Consider the following 20,320-nt stretch of genomic DNA (forward strand, 5'->3'; position numbering starts at 1 on the left):
CAGCGATGCACAGGGGTTACTCCTGGCTTTACACTCAGGAATTACTCCTGGCGGTGCTGGGGGACCATATGGGTTGCTGGAAATCGAACCCGGGTCGGTCGAGTGCAAGGCAAACGCTCTACCCGCTGTGCTATCACTACAGCCCCAAATGAGCTTTTTATCCAAGACTCTATGACAAAATATTTAAATTTTGAACTCAGAGTAGCATCATAATCTAATATTTATTTAAAAAATATTATCAGGGACCACTATTAATAATAAAATGCTTTATTAATATGCACTTATAAAACTAAATACATATGATTATTATCAAAAAGAAATTTAATAGAGTATTATATGGTATTTTCTTTTACTTATTTTTTAAAGTGAAACCATACTTTTATGCAAATAGACTCTAATACAAAATTTTGATATAAAGGTTCAATAAATCTTTCCATCTTTTAAAATGTTTTTATAGGCATGGAGACATAATGAAAGGCGATTCCAAATTAAATACAAAACCTAACTTGATACCTGGAAATTATCAGGTAAGACAATGAAGAAAAATAAATCATAGATATTATTTATTTACTAACTTTTTTTCAATGCCTTGATAGTAAAAAACTGCAAAAAATTACAGTGAGTAGTAACTAAGAATGAGAACATTTATGTATGTTACTAGGAAGCAGAAATTAAGACTAAAAGGAAATATTTAATTTTAGATTTTTAACATTGAAAATTAAGAAGATAATAATCGAAGGTTATACATCTATACAAGTATAAAGTATGGTGTATATTTATAAGGTGGTGTTCATATTCCATAATTTCTTTTTTCCCTTTTTGATATCTGTAAAAAAGTGTGATATTATAATTCCCTAAGTACAGGGGATATACTCAAGTGGCAGAGCTGTATCTGTGATGTCCAGAGTTTCAACTACCACCATATCCTTTCCTTCTCCCAGTGCTAAATGCAATCCTGGTAGTTCCTGAATCAGTGGGCTGGGCTATAAACCCAATAAATTATATTTTGTAGATAATCTAGTGGAGGTATGGCAAAGGATGTCCATGATTCAACATATTTTTAATTACCGGATATTAACAAACAGATGCCTGGTGACAAATTGTCTTATAGCTGTTTGTCATTTTTAATTACTTAGCATAGGATCAATTTCAAATTGTATTTAACACATTAAAGCCAAATACAAAGATCTTCTGAATCACACACACAGCACATTTTTTAATGTAAAAAAATACACTGGGGTTCAATCCTGTTCCAACTCACTTATCACCTGCTCTGTGACTTTATCGAAGTCACATATATACCTGTTAAAAATAACAGTCCTGCACTCTGAGCTCAATTTATATATACAACCATAACTTAATTGGTTCCCTCTTGGAAATCCCGGGAAGCTACCAAGAGTACCCCGCCCACATGGCAGAGCCTGACAAGCTACCCATGGCATATTTGATATGCCAAAAACAGTGACAACAAGTCTCACAATGAAATGTTACTGGTGCCCACTAGAGCAAATTGATGAACAATGGGATGACAGTGCTACAGTTCTACCTCAATTGGTAGCATTATATATATATATATATACATATATATATTAATGGTAGCATTGTAGCACTGTATCTAGATAGATAGATACATAGATACATAGAAAGATAGATAGATAGATATAAACACTTTATAAATTCACTTTACCTTTTCAATGATGTAAATTTCAGATTTCTTATTTTCTCAATCTCCAAAAATGCTATTTCTTCTCACTCTAAATCTTAATACCTCTTGAAAAGTCATAGACAGACATCATTTCATTTAACATTTCAAACTCCTTGGAACAATTCAGTAAACCTTCCTTCACCACTAATATATGTCCTGACCACCTTCCTAATTCCAGAAGTATCCCTGATTATTCTATCTAAGATAATCCCTTCTGTACTTATGGTTCGGCATTCTAATAGGAAAAAAAAGTTTTCTTTCTTTGTCTCTTTCCTTATTAGATTATTCACATTCTCTGGCATGACTTTGAATATGCTACTTGAAAAAAATAACTAACCTCTTCCATAGCTACTCAATTTTTATATTTCATGATAATACCTTAAATAAATTATATAGTCTGCCTCTACAATTTCTAACCTCCAAACAAACATCTACTAAGTCACTTACTTCAAAGGGGAGCTCTTCTTCAACATTCCATTAAAACAGCCTTCATCCATGGCTCCCGTGATCTACAATTTGAGAAGGATAAGGACTAATGGTGATTTTGCTAAACCTATTGCTAAGGAGTCAACAGAAATATGGCATGCATACATAATTCTAGCTGCCACTGTAATGGCAAACCAGAGACCAGATCTTGGATACAGCTTGGTACAACTTAAATATCAACAAATAAATTAAAAGGAATAAGACGGAAGCTTCTAATATATTTTATTTACTTACCACATAAATGATAGAAATAAAAAAGACAGTAATTTGAATAAGTTGTCAGTTTTCTTATTGTATAAATAACCCTATTATGGATAGTAATTAAATCAGAAATTAAAAGCCATTGACAATGTCAATTCAGGTTAATGGGTACATTAATCTATTTTAGAATAATTGAAAATTATTTTTTCCAGCCATCAGTAGTTTATCAATATTCCTTTGTTTAATGTGTTCTAAAAGCAGTACTGTTGTGATTAATTAATTATTGTCAAGTTTTAATTATGCAAACTATGGTTATGCATTAATGGAATTAAAAATGCTTACTTTTGCTTTAAGTCTAACTACATCATCGTAACTAATTGTTTTTCTATTAAAATTTATCATTTAATTTTTCTTAATTACAATGATTCATGAACTTCTGAGATACCATTTCTTAAAACCTATATTCTGAAAATTCACAGCCCCTCTCTAAAGTAGATTCAAATACCTTACGTTATTTCCCCATTAATCTCCATTAATACATAAAGAGACTTAATTACTTTTTTCCTGTAGACAACTGACTCCTAATAAGCCTCACATTTTTAAGCCACATTTTCCTCAGCAGTTTCAAATACTTCATCTATTGCTACTGCATAATGACTATAACACATTATATGCTATGTATTATAGACATAATACATAGTATAATATTATTATTCTTTATAGTATATAAGTATTAATAGATAACACGGTGTGGATATGTACTATGTGCCAGAACTGTTTTGCAAAAAAGCCACAATATGTGACTTTCATAAAGTAATCAGGAAGAAGGTAATAATTTTTACTATATTTGCTTATATATAACAAGACTTGGGGGAAACTTTATGTTGCCAAAATTTCAAATCTTTAGCAAATAAAAATAATTATGTTCTTTCTGACCCTTGTATATATTCTGTTTACATTATCTTTCTGTTTTGTGGCTTTTTTTACTCTTTCACTAGATAATTAGTTCATGTATTGTTAGGAGAAGTTTGGTTCCTGTAACCTTTAAAAAAAATAAATATCACTTTACATGGGATTAATGACTCCATGGAAATAAGTAATCAAGTGGAACCATTTTAAAAGATTTTCTACCAAAAGGCAAATCCATGGAATAGTAACACACAATAAATGCTTCAATGGATAGCTATTAAATATTTTTGTCCTAGAATAGGGTAGGTTTCTCTCTGTGTGCTTGTGTGTGTGCGTGTACATGTGCGTGTGTGCGTGAGTGAGTGTGTGTGTGTGTGTGTGTGTTTCTAGGATATGGTAGGTTTTCCTCTTTTGCTCCGTTTGTGTTTTAGTATGTTGTATGTAAAACTGTGGGTGGCACACCAAAACCAAAAATGAAAGAAATGAATAAAATCAATTTAAAGAAGAAAAAATAATGTGGTTTTCCTTGAAGTTTATGTTACCGTGAACGTGAAAAAAATTAAACAATATGTAAAAGTTTACAATGAAAAACGTTGCCTTCTGGTTTCTGCTTTATCCCATAGTAGCCCACTGCTAAAAAAAAAAAATTCAGCTTAGTGGGGCAATCAAAATCTGATTCAAAAGTTAAGAAACTAGAAAGTGCTTATACTGTGGGGGCTGGAGTGATAGCACAGTGGGTAAGGTGTTTGCCCTGCCTGCGTTCGACCTGTGTTCAATTCCTCCGCCCCTCTCAGAGAGCTAGGCAAGCTACCAAGAGTATCTTGCCCCCATGGCAGAACCTGGCAAGCTTTCCGTGGCGTATTCAATATGCCAAAAACAGTAACAACAAGTCGCACAATGGAGACATTCCTGGTGCTCACTAGAGCAAATCGATGAACAATAGGATGAGGGTGACAGTGATACTGTGATTTGTAGATCCAGATAATATGCAAGTTTATCACTTTATGTGTTATATTATTAATCTTCAAATGTATTTTCATTATAGAGCCCTATTAAAAATAATTTTTGATCACTTACTAAAATAAACATTTCTTTCACACATTACACTCAGTTTTTGTGTGTGAGATATTATACTCGATATACCTTAGATGGAATAGAGAAGGGATCACTAAGAAAATGATGGCTGGAGCAACCAGTTGGGATGGGAGATGCATGCCGAAAGTATATAATGGACCAAACATGATGACCTCTCAGTGTCTGTGTTGCAAGCCATAATGCCCAAAAGTAGAGAGATAGTATGGGGAATATTGTCTGCCATAGAGTCAGGGGGAGGGTGGGATGGGGGGTATACCTGGGATATTGGTGGTGGGGAATGCGCACTGATGGAGGGATGGGTGTTTGATCATTGTGAGATTGTAACCCAAACATGAAAGCTTGTAACTATCTCACGGTGATTCAATAAAAAAAAAATAGTCAAAAGATAGCTTTTAAAATTAGGAAAAATAATTTAACATCTGATATAGTTTCTTCAGTCACTGAGTTTTCTTGTCCACCCTGTGTGGTGTGCCCCAGTCTTGGAGGCCATTGTTTTGCATTGCTAGCTTGGATCAATCCCCACCACCATGTGGCACATTGCCCAGTGAGATCCTAGAGCTCTAAAACAGGGGCAGTCCCTGAATACCACAGGCTGTTGCCTCCAAACCAAACAAAAACAAAAATCCAGGCCAGGCTATTGAGTACTTTTTATGTACCAGAAATATACCTAAATTATTTTAACATTTACATCAATCATAGGAAGTAGATATTATATTTACTAGTTACATTTTTCGGACTGGAGTGATAGCACAGTGAGTAGGGCATTTGCCTTGCATGTGGCTGGCCCAGTTTTGATTCCTCTGTCCCTCTCGGAGAGCCTGGCAAGCTATTGAGAGTATCCCACCTGCATGGCAGAGCCTGGCAAGCTCCCCATGGTGTATTCTACATGCCAAAAACAGTAACAAGTCACACAATGGAGATGGTACTGGTGCCCGCTCGAGCAAATCGATGAACAAGGGGATGACAGAGCTACAGTGCAGTGCTACAGTTACATTTTTCATATAAGAATATTAATCAGAACACCAAGTAACTTGTATGTTATGTGGATAGTAAATGATGGAGATAGGATTCAAATTTTGGTGGTTTCCGCTCAAGCAAATAGATGAACAATGGGATGACAGTGCTACAGTGCTCTCAGTTTGGAATCCTAATCTCTTTGAGATAGTATTCCAGAAGTGTTTGTTGAATCAATGCGTGGAAATAGGTTATTAAAAAAAAGAACAACTTTTTTTTCTTTTTGTGCATGGACTAGAGTGGGGGTGGGGGAATGTTTATTTGGCTATATTAGATTTTACTACTGTCTTGGAGCCAGCCAGAAGTACAGTGGGTAGAGTACTTGCCTTATTCAATGCTAATCTCCATCATCTTTTCTTGGCCATACGTTATACAAAATTTGAGATACTATTTATTTTCAGTGAATTTGGTTCAAGATGAGGGGGCACCAGTAACGTCTCCATTGTGAGACTTGTTGTTACTGTTTTTGGCTCATCGAATATGCCACAGGGAGCTTGCCAGGCTCTGCTGTGTGGGCAGGATACTCTCAGTAGCTTGCCGGGCTCTGAGAAGGACAAAGAAACCGAATCCGGATCAGCTGCATAGTCCAGCAAATCGATGAGCAATGGGATGACAGTGATATGGTGATAGAATGATTAGTTCAAGAAGTAGATTCTGACTTTTATCAGAATAATGGTGAAAACTAGAATCCATTAACTTTATTTGAAAGTATATACAGATGCTGAATTAATTACTGATTATAAATTATCTCCTTCAATTATTACCATTGTAAAATATATCCAATTATTAGTCAAAGTTATAATACATAAAATATTAGCATTTAAGAATTCTTAAAATATTCATACCTACATTCAAGTTTTTATAAGTCATTTAACCAAGTCTTTTTGCCAATTTTCTTCAGTGACAGGAATGCAATATCTGTTCAACAGTCAGACAGGTGAAGTCAAGAGGTTGAACAATTAAGAAGAGGAACTGATATTAGTGGAAGACATTTGACTTTAACCAATATAAAGGTCACCATGCTTTTATGCTGTTAGTATATTTGAAAAGGTCTTTTTGATGTCAGCTCTTAACAATACAATAAGATTTCTTTTTTTCAATAGAGCTGGTACTTCTTTGTAATGTGTCATGTATTTTCAGTCTTGTTTTTTACTGCTGCAATTATGCTAATGCTTATATTCTGTAGAGAAGCTTATTTTTTGCTAAAAAGTTTACAATGATAAATGATGAGTTAATAGAAAATAATTGAGGCTTACAACTGTATACATACTGTGATTGTATTTAAATATCTAATTAAATAAAATATGAAATGATTAAAATTATATATGAAATAATTTTGAATTAAAAATAAAATAAGATTGAATTTATGAACACTTATAAACTGGATTTGATTTTTTTCAGGGAAAATTATCATATATTTAAATGGCAAATATCTGTTAGCACTTAGATAAGTGATATCAACTTATCTAAAGTTACCTTTTATCTCAATGAATTGTCTAAGTATTGAGACTGACCCATACGCTAACTTAATTCCAAATACTAACATATTTTAAAACTTTACAATTCTACTACAAGTTTGGTAGTAGAATTTTATGAATGTGGTAATACTAAAAGGGAAAAAAGGAGCAAACTTGAGGTTTCTTAGACTTTTTATGAATCTATCATATGTTAGACTTCAACTCACTTGGAGATGTTACTGGTGCCCACTAAAGCAAATCAATGAGCAACGGGATGACAGTGACAGTGACAGTGACCCTGAAAAATATTCTCAGGGGAAAACTCTTGCCCACTTTGTTTCTTTTGCCTTCAATGTAAAGAATTCCATGCTTTCGCTTGTACCTCCTCATGGTGTTTAACTAATCCAGCCATAGTCCAGTTGTCAGCACTTAAGAAAGAAATTGTGGGTATCATTCTCTGTATACTGCAGTGTTTCTCAATATCGAATATTAGAATTATCTGAGGCAAATGACTTTGGTACCAGCACGGTGTGGCTCAAAAACCAAAACCAAAATTTCAAGCAAGGACTTTGTTTGCTCTGGCAATGCTCTGGAAATCAACACCTAAGCAGCCAAGATTTGGGTAAAGTATAACTGTGAGGTAGTTGTGACAGAGGTTTTAGCCTAGTGTGACATGAATCTAAGTAAATTCAACCTTTTTTTGTCTCCTCCAACCTCGTGTGGAACTAATGTGTGCTGAGGGTGGTGTCAATGTGCATCAGTAGAGAAAACCATGGCACCTGGGAGGCTCCGATCACGCAGCTCACTTGTGTACCTTCCAGTGTGGCAAAGATCTGATCCCGGAGCACTTATCCATTCAAAGGAGTTGATCAATCTACCAGCTCTTGAACCGTTTGGTCTGGTAGAATTCAGTGACTCAAGACCTGCTTAGTACCCATCATATAATCATGTGCTCACTTAGTATTCCATGACCAGATAATTTTTTTTTATTTTTCTAGCACACCAGAAGGACTGGAGTCATAGCACAGCAGGTAGGGCACTTGCCTTGCACGTGGAAGACCCAGGTTTGATTCCTCCGCCTTTTTCGGAGAGCCCGACAAGCTACCGAGAATATCTCACCCCCTACTGCAGACCCTGCAAGCTACCCGTGGTATATTCGATATGCTAAAAACAGTAACAATGGAGGCATTACTGGTGGCTGCTGAGCAAATCGATGAGCAACGGGATGACAGTGATACAGTGATACAGTGATATAGATCCTTACTAAATCAAATGGTCCAGAAGCAGGGACAGAATTATAGCACAGTTGTAGAGCACTTGCTTTTCAAGTGACCGACCTGGATTCAAACCCCAGCATTCCATATGGTTCCTTGGGCACTGTCAGGAGAGATCCCTGAACACAGAGCCAGGAGTAATCCATGAGCACCAATAGGTGTGTCTCAGAAAAGCAAAACCCAAACCAAATAAGTAATAAATGTTCCAGAGGTAGTTTCTCCTGTACTGTTCTTCCAACAAAGAGTATACAATCCATTCCGATTATTCATGCTCCGAATTCCACTCAAAAATTATTGGGTATTTATTAGTTTATATTAGTATATATTTTCAGGTGTTTTGTTTCCATTCTAAGGAATGGGAAGTCCGGAGTGAAAACTTTTACTGTAGAAGGAATATTTCAGGAATATTTAGTCTCAAACCAGAGGGCGTCTAAAAACAGTACTTTGGTGATAATAGCCTGCATCACTGAAGGAATGTATCGCCATCCTCTGGCTAGCGTGTGTGCTATCAGTTACTTCCAATTTCTTACCACTTCTTACCCATCGATGAGATGAATAAGTCACAAATATAGTAAAGCATTATGATATTATAGCCAGACAATTTTGAACAATTTGGGATTTGTCAGAAAGTGAGAGAATCTAAACTTGAAAAAGATCACAAATTTATATCACTGCCAATTCTATAAATGTAGTCTAATTTGTTATCTACATACAAGTAACCACATCAATCTTTTCTGTAATTCACCTGAGGCTACATTGTTTTATTCTAGTAGAGTTACTATATTTAGTTGCAGCAGCTTAAATTGGGGCTAACTTCTCAAAGATTTTGTTAGTTTCCTCTCATATACACACAAAAAATCCATTTATTTTCAGCGGTGGGGGTGGGGGTGTTTCCACCACACCTAAATACTTAGGGTTTACTCCTGGATTTGTCAGGGTGGAGAGATAGCACAGTGGGTAGGGCATTTGCCTTCCATGCTGCCTACCCGGGTTTGATTCTCCCATCCCTCTCGGAGAGGCTGGTGAACTACCGAGAGTATCCTGCCCTGCATGGCAGGGCCTGGCAAGCTACCCATGGCATATTCGATATGTCAAAAACAGTAGCAACAAGTCTCACAATGGAGACATTACTGGTTCCCGCTCAAGAAAATCAATGAACAACGGGAAGACAGTGCTACAGTGTTATCCTGGATACTCAGGGTTTATGAGGATTATTCCTAGTCGTGCTTAAGATACTGTCTGTGATGCTGGCAATTGAACCTGGCTAGTTGAATGCAAGCAGTACTCTCTCTTTAGCCTCAGAAGCCATCTAATTTTTAAAGGAAGGGCTTGTGAATTGACTGAAGCTTGCATGGGGACCAACAGCATCTTTCATAACTTGAAGCAATAGCTATAATCCATATAGTGCCCATTCGCTCCTAGATTATTATGGTCTTTGTGATTAATGATCTTTGCTAGAGAGGGAGGCAGATTCAGAGACATATGGCCTTTGCAGCAGGCCAAGGCTATTATTGTTCCTCCAACAAGCAGTATATAATCCATTCCCATTATATCTCTGAAGTGTCATGATATAGGGCAAGGGTGTGAGTTTAGTGGCTCAAAAATGATGGGGACTTAAGTTCGGATTCTATTTATTATATTTCCTGGCCTCCATGAGCCTTAAATCTGAAGTCAATGCCATGCTTTCAATCCTAGAAATCAGTTTTAACTTGAAGTTTGTATTTACTAATATAAAGTGCCTGGTATTTCTCTTTTTACAATGATTAACTACAGAAGAAAATGACCTAAATTTCTCTTGGAGAAAGACCAACTGGGGGATTAGTGCCAAGTACACCTGCTGTAACATTAGTGGATTTTCCTCATGCACAGGAACCCAGCTGTTCCTTCAGTTAATATTACAAATATCTGAACTCTGCAAACTGCACGTGGGTTCATAATTTTTCTTGAAACCCAAGATCAAAGATCTTTGACTATTTCAGTTGTACAAATTGTGAAATATCCTAACTGGCAATCCACCTCTCTTGTACACACAATAACATGTCCTAGTAACCATAACATAATTTTCTGTGGACCGGAAATTGCAGCTGCTATTCACAACTTGTTGCTTATTATAATGAAAGAGGAAGCCTCAGTTTACCCTTGCCAGCTGCTGTAAGCAATCCTGCTTTTGGCTGACCCATCCTACATTCTTTTACTCCCTGCAAATTCCTGGACATTTTCAATAAACAGGGAGTTAACAATTGTTCATCATAGAAATTCTTTCCCAGTGCTTAAGCTCACAGAGAAACTAAGATAAATGACAACACTTGAGGCAGGTGATCAGAAAGAGAAACCAACTAGACCATCCTATAGATTCCTCACATTCTCTGTGATGATGCAATGAGCCTGTAAAGAGGCTTACATAAAACTTTTACGTTTAACTTAGTCCTATAATAAGTTCCTCCCCACTTGGGGAGCTTCTTTTCATTTCTCTTATACTTTCCAAGTAGAAAAGTTTATTTCTACTTTCAAAATCTTGAGTCTGAGTATCTTTATAATTCAATATTTGAAGAACCTCATTTGAAATACCTCATCAGCCAACCTCTACTACCTCCACTACCCAGCCACCATCACATTCCAGGCTGCTTTCCGGACACTCGGGCCGAGCCTCATGCATGAGTGAAGCTCCACAGAACCAGGGTAAAGTGGAACTTTGTGACCTTGGACTCCAGGCTCAACGGGACCTGGAAACATAGATCCTCTGCCTGCTTACCCCAATCTCTGCCAACGAAGGGATCACACCCAGACCACCTACCCTACTGGCGCCAAAAATATCCCATCAGCCGACCTCTACTCCTCTACTACCCAGGCACTGGCACGCTCCAGGCCACTTTCCAGACCACACAGCCACAAAGCAGTCATGTGACACATCATAAGATGTGTCCCCATCACATCATAAGACGTGACATGTCATAAGATGTGTACCCATTTTCCATAATTACTGCACCATATTTGATAGGGCTCAATATGGTGTGAACCATGGAAACACCTATAAAGGTAATGAGAGGCCACCCTGAAAGCCTCCATTCCTCTCGGAGAGCCTGGCAAGCTACCGAGAATACCCCACCTGCAAGGCAGAGCCTGGCAAGCTACCTGTGGTGTATTTGATATGCCAAAAACAATAACAACAATGGGCCTCATTCCCCTGACACTGAAAGAGCCCCCAATATGGCAGCATTAAGAAGGATGAGCAAGGAGAGGCTGATAAAATCTCAGGGACGAACTAGACTACCAAAAAGAAGAAGGACTAAAATGACTGTCTGTACTTTCAATGCACATACACTGGCATCAAAAGCATTCATTGAGGACCTGTTATTGCAAGTGCAGAAGATCAAGTACAACATCATTCGTCTGACCGAGATGAGAAGGCATCGATCACATCATGCCATTTTCAACACTGGAGAAGAACTGTTCCTCAGGACATGAGACAATAGAGGCGTTGGTGGTGTTGGTGCCTTTGTCAACACGAAGTTGGCCATAAACATTGATTCATTCGAAAGCCTAACAACCTGAATCGGCAGATTATGCTTGAATAGATGTGGCTCACTGCCGGCAGTTTCTATCTTTGTCATCTATGCATTAACGTTCAACTACGATGAAGAAGAAATTGAGAATTTCTACATGGAGCTGGTGAAGTTCTAGAAAGAAGAGCACACTTTCTACAAGATCATTGTCAGTGATTTTAATGCTGAGATAGGACCAAGAAGGTTGCCCGAAAGACTGCACATCAGGACCCATGGCCTGGAATGGAAAGAACAGGATGAGAGACTGTCTGAGTTCATCATGTCGACCAAGACCATCCATGGTAACTCACAGTTCCAGAAGGCTGAATCTAAATGTTGGACATGGGAGTCTCCTGGTGGACAGTTCCACAATGAAATTGACCACATCATATTCAATTGACGGTTTTGCCAGACTAATGTTGCTGTTGTTCCAAAATTCCAAATGGGATCGAACCACCATCTCCTTTGTGCAAAATTGTACTTCACAGTGCGGGGAGAAAGAACTGCAAAGTTTAAGTTTAAGAAGAAAACTCCCAGAATGACCACCAACTGGGAGCTCTTTGGCACTATTTTGGCAACGTGGGAAGATGCCGTCATTGACAACATCGACGAGGAATACTATTGACTGGTTCAGCACCTCCATGACTGTGCAAGGAATGCCGAGATTGAGAAAGCCACAAACAGACGCCTGTCTTCCAAAACACATGAGCTCATTCGCCAACTTGGTTTGGCATGAACCTCAGGCAATCACAAGCTAACATTCAGGCTCGCAAAGCTATGCAGAGAAGCAATAAAGGAAGACCTCAAAGAGAGAAGAGCAGCAGTGTTGGCCTATGTGGCAGAAGCCAAGAAAAGTATTTGCAATACTCACCTGTCCTTCGCCAAGTACAAGACTAAGATGATTGCCCTCTGACATCCCGATGGATCTATCACATATTCGAGAAGGGCAATAGAGAGGATTATTCGTGACTTTTACTTGAATCTCTTTGATAGCCATGTCTACCTGCCCACATACAAAATTCTGCAGGATGCATATGTGTTCTGCCTTCTGAAATATGACACACCATGAGTAAAGATACTTACAGTACCTGGTCCAGACAAGGTCAGACCCAAACACCTGAAGAATCTGCCGCCAGTACTCGTCAATACATTGGCTTAGCTTTTCACATGCTATCTGTCCAAATGCAAGGTTCCGTTCCAATGGCAAACCAGCAGGACCGCTCTGTTGTACAAGAAGGGAGACATCCACAACATCGGCAACTATTGAACAACCTGCCTGTTTTCCATCATCTACAAGTTGTTCACTCGAGTCATCCTGAATAGAATAGGCAGAACACTAGACGAAGGAAAACTATGCGAGCAATCTGGGTTCCAAAAAGAATTCAGCATGACTGACCATATCCACATGGTGACCAAACTCATTGAAGTTTCGTGGGAATTCAAGATGCCGCTCTGTCTAATGTTCCATCAATTTAAAGAAGGCCTTTAATTCTGTTGAGGCTGAAGTGGTCATGGAAGCCCTAGCCAAACAGGGCATTCAAACTCAGTACATCAGGATCCTCTGCAAGCTGTATTATGGATTCACCACCAGGATTTCACCATTCTACAAGGAAGTGATCATCGATGTAAAGAGAGGGGTTTGGCAAGTTGATAACATTTCACCAATACTCTTCAGTGCCATTCTCAAGAACGTCATGCAACAATTGCAATGGGAAGGAATGGGAGCAAAGATAGACAATCAGCTACTATACCACCTCTGCTTCACTGATGACATCATTCTAATAACACCAAACATTAGCCAAGCAGCACAAATGCTGGCCAACTTCGACCACATGTGTGGCAATATTGGACTGCTGCTGAATCTCACCAAGACAATGTTCATGAAAAATGAACTAGTCCCTGATGTTCCATTTGCTCTCAATGGAATGAACATCTCTGAATGCAGCAGCTATGTGTACCTGCGTCGCGAACTCAACATGGAATGACTTGGCACCAGAACTGTGCAGAAAAGAGCAGCGTGGGATGCCTTCAAGAGCATCAAAGAAGTTGTTAAGAGGATGAAGAACCTCCGGCTCCAGGCACATCTTTTTGACTCCACTGTTCTTCCTGCACTAACATATACCTCAGAGACCTGGGCTTTTCGAAAATAGGAAGAGAACGTTATTCAGGTATCCCAAAAAGGAATCAAAAGAGCTCTGCTTGGAATATCACATTTCACTTAAGTGAGAGAAGGAATCCGGAGTTCTAATGTCTATGGATCAAGAATCAGGGAAGCTGTCTCATTTGCCAAGACATCGAAAATCACACGTAATGTGATTTAGAGATTACCACTGGACTAGAGATGTTACAGGATGTCAAAAGACCAGATGGCTGCCAACCTACGAGATGGTCAGATTTCTTTGTTAAAACCCTAAATGAATGGTTTGAGGCTCTTTGTGTTCCTGGGGCAAGCAGATACCATTGGGCTACACTAGCATGTGACAGGGACAAATGAAGACATTACTGTTACCCGCCCAAGTAAATCGAAGATCAATGGGATTTCAACTGACAAGTGATTTGAAGAACCTGGGCATTATGACCGACAGAGAGAACTGCGGCCACCACTTCTGCCTCACCTGCATCAATGTTTCTTGGTTTGTCTTTTATTCCTAATTGCACACTTCTTCCCATTTTAGTATTTTGTCTTCTATCTCCATTGCATTTGCAATGTTTAATTATCTAACAAAAACTCATGCTATCAGCAATGGCTTATAGATGTAGCACTGTCATCCCCATTGTTCATTGACTTGCTCAAGCGGGCACCAATGACGTCTCCATTGCAAGACATGTTGTTACTGTGTATGGCATATCAAATATGCCATGGGTAGCTTGCCAGGCTCTGCTGTGTGGGCAGAATACTCTCCATACCTTGCCAGGCTCTCCAAGAGGGATGGATGAATCAAACCCGCATTGGCAAGGTCCTGTCTTAACTTTCCAAGAATTTCCCAGGGTCATAAAATTCTGCCCTGGAGCTTAGGCTCACAGGGAGTCCACAAACCCTGAGGCAAATGGCTAGACAGACAAACCAGTAACTTCCTTACATCCTCTAACATTTGTCAATTGATTAGAAATATCAAGATCCTGATTTCCACCTGAAAATTTCTACAGGAAGAGCTTTTTCTTGTAACTTCTTTGCATCTTTTGTAGCATTTGCCAATTACCAAAAAAATTGTTTATCAGAGAGCCTTTTAGAAGGCTTACCCCCCTTGTTTTTTTTACTTAGTTTTATACTAAGTTCCTCATCACTTGGGAAGCTCCTTTTCTTTTCTCTCCTGCTTTTCAATATACTTTTCTACTTTCCAACTCTGAGTCTGAGCATCTTTATTATTCAATATTCAATGTTTTCGTTCTTGAAAATATTGAACAACCTGGGAAGCAGGAGTGAACACAGAGGTCTGCCACTGCTGCGTCTGCCTAATTTACGTCAATACTAACACTGCTTCCAGTTTGTTCCCTCTTTTTGGAGATTAGAACATTCTGACGTTTACTATCACTGTCACAAAAATCTTTCTCCATCAACTGTTACGTCCACAATTCCACAAACCACACCTTCAGTATTTAGTATCCCTATATTTATGCTATGCAGGATGTTAGTTAGGTCTTAAGTATTTTTGTCCCTCAAAAATTCTTAGCTTGAAGAATAATGCCATATTAGGAGTTAAAAGTCGTTGGATCATAAAGGTAGAACTTGTTATGAGTGGCACTAATGCTGTTCTAAAAAATAGTTCAGAGTTCTCTAAGTCTATTTTTGCATGGTGTTTACAACTAGAATGTTACAACTTGAAACACCATCTATGCCCCTGAAGAAAGAAGACATTAAAAAAAAATCTTGTCATATTGATCTTGTATTTCCTTGCCTGCTGAGCTGTGAGATATAAGTTTTGGTGTGAAGGCGGGGGGGGGGGCTGAAGAGATAATACAGGACTTAAGACACTTGCCTTGCACAAATCTGACCCCACTTCAACCCCTTGCACCACGTATGGTTCACTGAGTACTTTCAGAAGTGATTCCTGAGTACCACAGGGTGTAGTGAAAAAACAAACAATATAGAACAAATTTTGTTGTCTGCATGCTAATTTACAACCTTTTACTATAGCATACTGAATGTACTAAGCTTTTCTCTTTCATGGTCATTTTTGTTCCCTGTTGGAATCAACATTTCCCAGAGGATGATCACCTTTTGACTTGACCTTACTTTGGTGGTGAAAAAGAAAGTATAAAGTTGATCATAAATTGTAGGATAACATTGGTTTGTCCTTTCTCCCTGGCCACAGGGAGCTTAGGTTTATTGGGTTACACCCATCACAGTAGTCCCAAGGCACTCCCATTCCTCTGTGTTTATCTGTAATTTCTTACCTGTCCTCTGCTTCAACCAGTCAATCACCTTTATCCCCAAATCAGACTCTGTTGACTTGTAAGGTCAGATCTTTTTAAGAACTCTGGATTTGTATTTGCAAATGAAATATTGTTTTCCTCTTCTCCTTATGTCCTTTGCATAGTTACATTAAAACAATGTCCTTTTTATATAGACACAGGAAGACAGTGCTATGGTTTTGTAACTTGGGAGTTAATTGACTCCAAATAACATTCACTCCTGGACATCTGTTTTCACAATTTAAGCCTCAGTTCCCCTTAGTTCCTAGCACCCCAAAAGCAGGGTCCTTACGAGGAACTGGATAGACCCAGGGCAAGCTGTGAGCTACCCTGGCATCGAAATGGGCCAGGCCAAGTGCCATAATACTTAAATATATGTTAAGAGAATGGTCACAGACAAATTCTGTCATTATCCAAAGAGGAACAACTGTATTAGGACCCTGTTAGGGTTAGGAAAAACTAATTTGGCCTGAGCACTGTAGTCTGAGATCGAGATGTCCCCAGGAGAGCCATCCTATAAGCTTACTGTGGCCATATAAAATAACTAATATTATTAAGGAGTGGAATTAAGATGAATGTTTAAATGGTTGTTGGACTAAGGAAATGCAGCCCCACATGGTATTTGGCCCTTAGGCGGGTCATCTTGCTGGATAAGTATTTGTCCTAGAAGAAGCTTCCCCTGAGGGAAGGACTTTACATCTGTTGATTGCATGACAACACCTATGTGTAATTGCTACCACAACCCCTCATGATTTGGGAGTAGAACTAAGACTGTAAGAGTAGGAAAAGAAGAGAATAGAAGGGGATGAAGGAGAAGGAGGAGAATTGAGAGGAATACGGGAGGAATACAAAGTGATTGAAACTGAAAGGAGGCAGAGGCAGATAAGATTGGAATAAACTGCAACTGATCATCAACCAGCCTGGCCCTCGTTTCCTTCTTCATCCGTCCATTGCCATGGGCCATCCTAGGTGGGAAAGCTGCCCGAGACCACCAAATGCAGACAGAGAGATAGAGCCCTGTGGCTTTGAATTTTTTTTTTTTTTTGGTTTTGTGGTCACACCTGGCGATGTACAGGGGTTACTCCTGGATAATGCCCTCAGGAATTACTCCTGGCCGTGCTCAGGGGACCATATGGAATGCTGGGAATCGAACCCGGGTCGGCCGCATGCAAGGCAAATGCACTACCTGCTGTGTTATCACTCAAGCCCCTTGTATTCATTTTTTGGTTACACAATAAAGGACCTATAAGTAAACTTGCTAGGAATTTTCTTTACCCAGTGAATAACACTTTTCTTTAAGCTTTGTAAAACAAGCTTTGTTATAATCTCATAGTAATAAGAATTATTAATATCATTTGTTGTTGTAAAGCACCATAATTTACAGTATTATTACTGACACTGCTTCATGCATATAAAGTTCCAACACAACCCTCTTTACTTGTGTTTGCTTTTCTCCACCCCCGTCTCAAGGTTCCCTCCCAGTACCCCTGCTTGTTTGGGAATCTCAGTTCTGTAAATCAGTTTTCAGGTTCTGTTGAACATTTTTTATACTTAAGTGAAACTTGCAGCTAAAATATGCCATCTAGTGGCAAAACAAGCCTCACTTACACAAATTTGATAAATTAGTGCAGTTTCTTTCTGCTCTACACTTCTCAATTTATTTTCGTGAAGCTTTATGATACCCAGTGGGGGGAAAAAGTCTTTTGAAATAAAGTCTTACAGCTTTTATTTTCCAAAACCTCTTATAAAGTACTGGTTACATGCATAAAACATAATAAGTTTAAAGTTACACTGTCATTAAATCATAATGTAATCCACTTAAGCTTGAATTTTATTTTTCCACACATAACTCAGCCACAGGATTATCTAAAGTTTTTTTCTTCCAAAGGCACTAAAATAAATGCACTTTCATACTGATACAATAATTTGTTTTGAAATATTGCATTTAGGAAAAAATGAACTAAATCAGTTCCAACACTATGGCTCTATCTTCTAAAACCAGAAAATTAAAAACATTTCACATTTAATTTTCTTGGATGTTTACATCACATCATTCTTTTCTTTCAACGGGTGCAATTGCTTCAATTGTCTGCTTGTATCACACCTTTGAATGAAAGCATCAATCATGTATTTCTGTACCTCCTATTTATGATAAGGACTTTACATGACAAAATAGAAGCCTCAGAAACTATTTGTGTGCTCTAACAGAAAGGGCCTCAGGGAATAGAAGGATTCTAGCTTTCACCTTGTTAGTTTCTTACTCTGTAACAACAAAGTCCCCTCTGTAGAGGAAGGGCAAATATAGATGAGTTATATCTCCCAACACAACTCTCAAGAGTATCAAGCCTGTTACAGTCTCTTTTTCGAAAGGGGGGATATATATATATATATATATATATATACACACATGTATGTATAATATATATACATATAAATATGTGTGTATATATATATATACATATATATAGTGACCTTGGGAAATTTGGCCCTGTTAAGTGAACAAACAGAAAGTGACCTGCAGCATGACAGATTTCTGGCCCCTCCCCATTGTTCCAGCTTCCTGGGGGGCAGTATCTCCCTGTTCCAGAAGCACTGTACCTAAACCAAAGCTAAAAGAAACATTATTTGTTAATAAAATTTTAACAACTCCTTTAAGGCATATCTAAGTAGTAGCACTAAAGAAATTGCAACTGCAGTTTAATGGGTACCTAGAGGTAGGCTAATTTTCTATTGACTCACTTAACATTAGAATTGGAAAAAAAGTATGAATTATATTCTGTTGTGCCTCAGAACCTGCATAATTAGATGAAGTTATATCAGATGATGTGCTTTGCAGACAGAAAGTATTTGAACAATGGGATTTGTTAAGATAAACAACTTTCTGATTTACAAAAGATCATAAGAATTTGAAAGAAAACCAAACTGACGGAACATCTGTGAAACATTTGATTCAAAAAACCTGTTGTCTGGTATGTACTAAGGACTATTAATACTCAGCAGAAGAAATCAAGCTTATTTTAAAAAAATGGGTTCAAGTTCTATAGTACATACATATAGTGGAATACTACTTGGCTGTAAGAAAAGATAAAACTATGCACTGGAACTGGAGAATATCATGGTGAGTGATGTTACTTAGGAGAAGGAAAGGTACAAATATAGAATGATCTGTTTAATATGTGAGATTTAAATAAACATAGCAAGGAAATAACAGAGTCAAAGGCAATAGAACCTGAGAACTGGTTTAAAGAATGGTGCTTACCAAATGCTGGTGGGGGTGGAGTGGCAGGGGAGTGAATGGCCTCTCTTCACTTCAGAGAGTGGTGGAGGGAAGTAGACACTTCAGTGAAGGATGTGATGTTGGAACATTGAAGGCATACAACCCAACTATTAACAATAATTAAATCATGGTGTGTGTAAAAATAAAAAGAAAAGAAAGGGCGCGCAGGCGGCGAGGCAGGCGAAGGAAGGAAGAAGGCCAAACTGGTTGCTCGATCGGTTTATTTCATGTCCATCTCCATTCTCCTCTGATTCTCCTCCTGCTTCTTTCTCCCCCATCCTACTTCATTCTCTCTCTCTCTGCCTCTCTCCCGGCTCTCGGTCTCTCTCTCGATCTGTGGATCTGGCCCCGTGGATCTGGCCCCGGTGGGTCTGGCGCCGTGGATCTGGCTCTGGCCCCCAACCCACTCTTACAGCCTAGTTAAATCTCCACAGCATCAGGGGGTTGGGGCATACACATAGGTGTGGTCAGCAATAGGGTAAGGTTCTTTTCCCTCAGGGGATGCTTCTCCTAGGACTTAATTCTCTATCAGCAGAGGATCCACCCAAGGGCGGAGTCCCATGAATGTGTTTCTCTTCTCCTCAGCCAGCAAACATATAAGAATTCATAATATTAATTATTTTGTATGGACACAATAAGAGATGCATTAAATCTTATAGAATTGCTCTCCTGGGGCCATCTCAATCTCAGACTACAGTGCTCAGGCCAGATCAGTCTTTCCTATCCCTGGCAGGGTCCCAGTCTCATAATTACTATTGGATCATGACAGCATTTGTCTATGATCAAGCTCTTAACTTATAGTTAAGAATTAGGCACTTTGGCCAGGCCCATCTCGATGCCAGGGTAGCACATAACTCACCGCTTGCCCTGGATCCTTCCCGTCCCACGTCGGGGACCCTACTTTGGGGTGCTAGGAACTGAGGGCAACTGAGGCTTAAGTGGAGAAA

Source organism: Sorex araneus, chromosome 1 (genome assembly GCF_027595985.1).
Source record: "Sorex araneus isolate mSorAra2 chromosome 1, mSorAra2.pri, whole genome shotgun sequence".
NCBI classification, from domain to species: domain Eukaryota; kingdom Metazoa; phylum Chordata; class Mammalia; order Eulipotyphla; family Soricidae; genus Sorex; species Sorex araneus.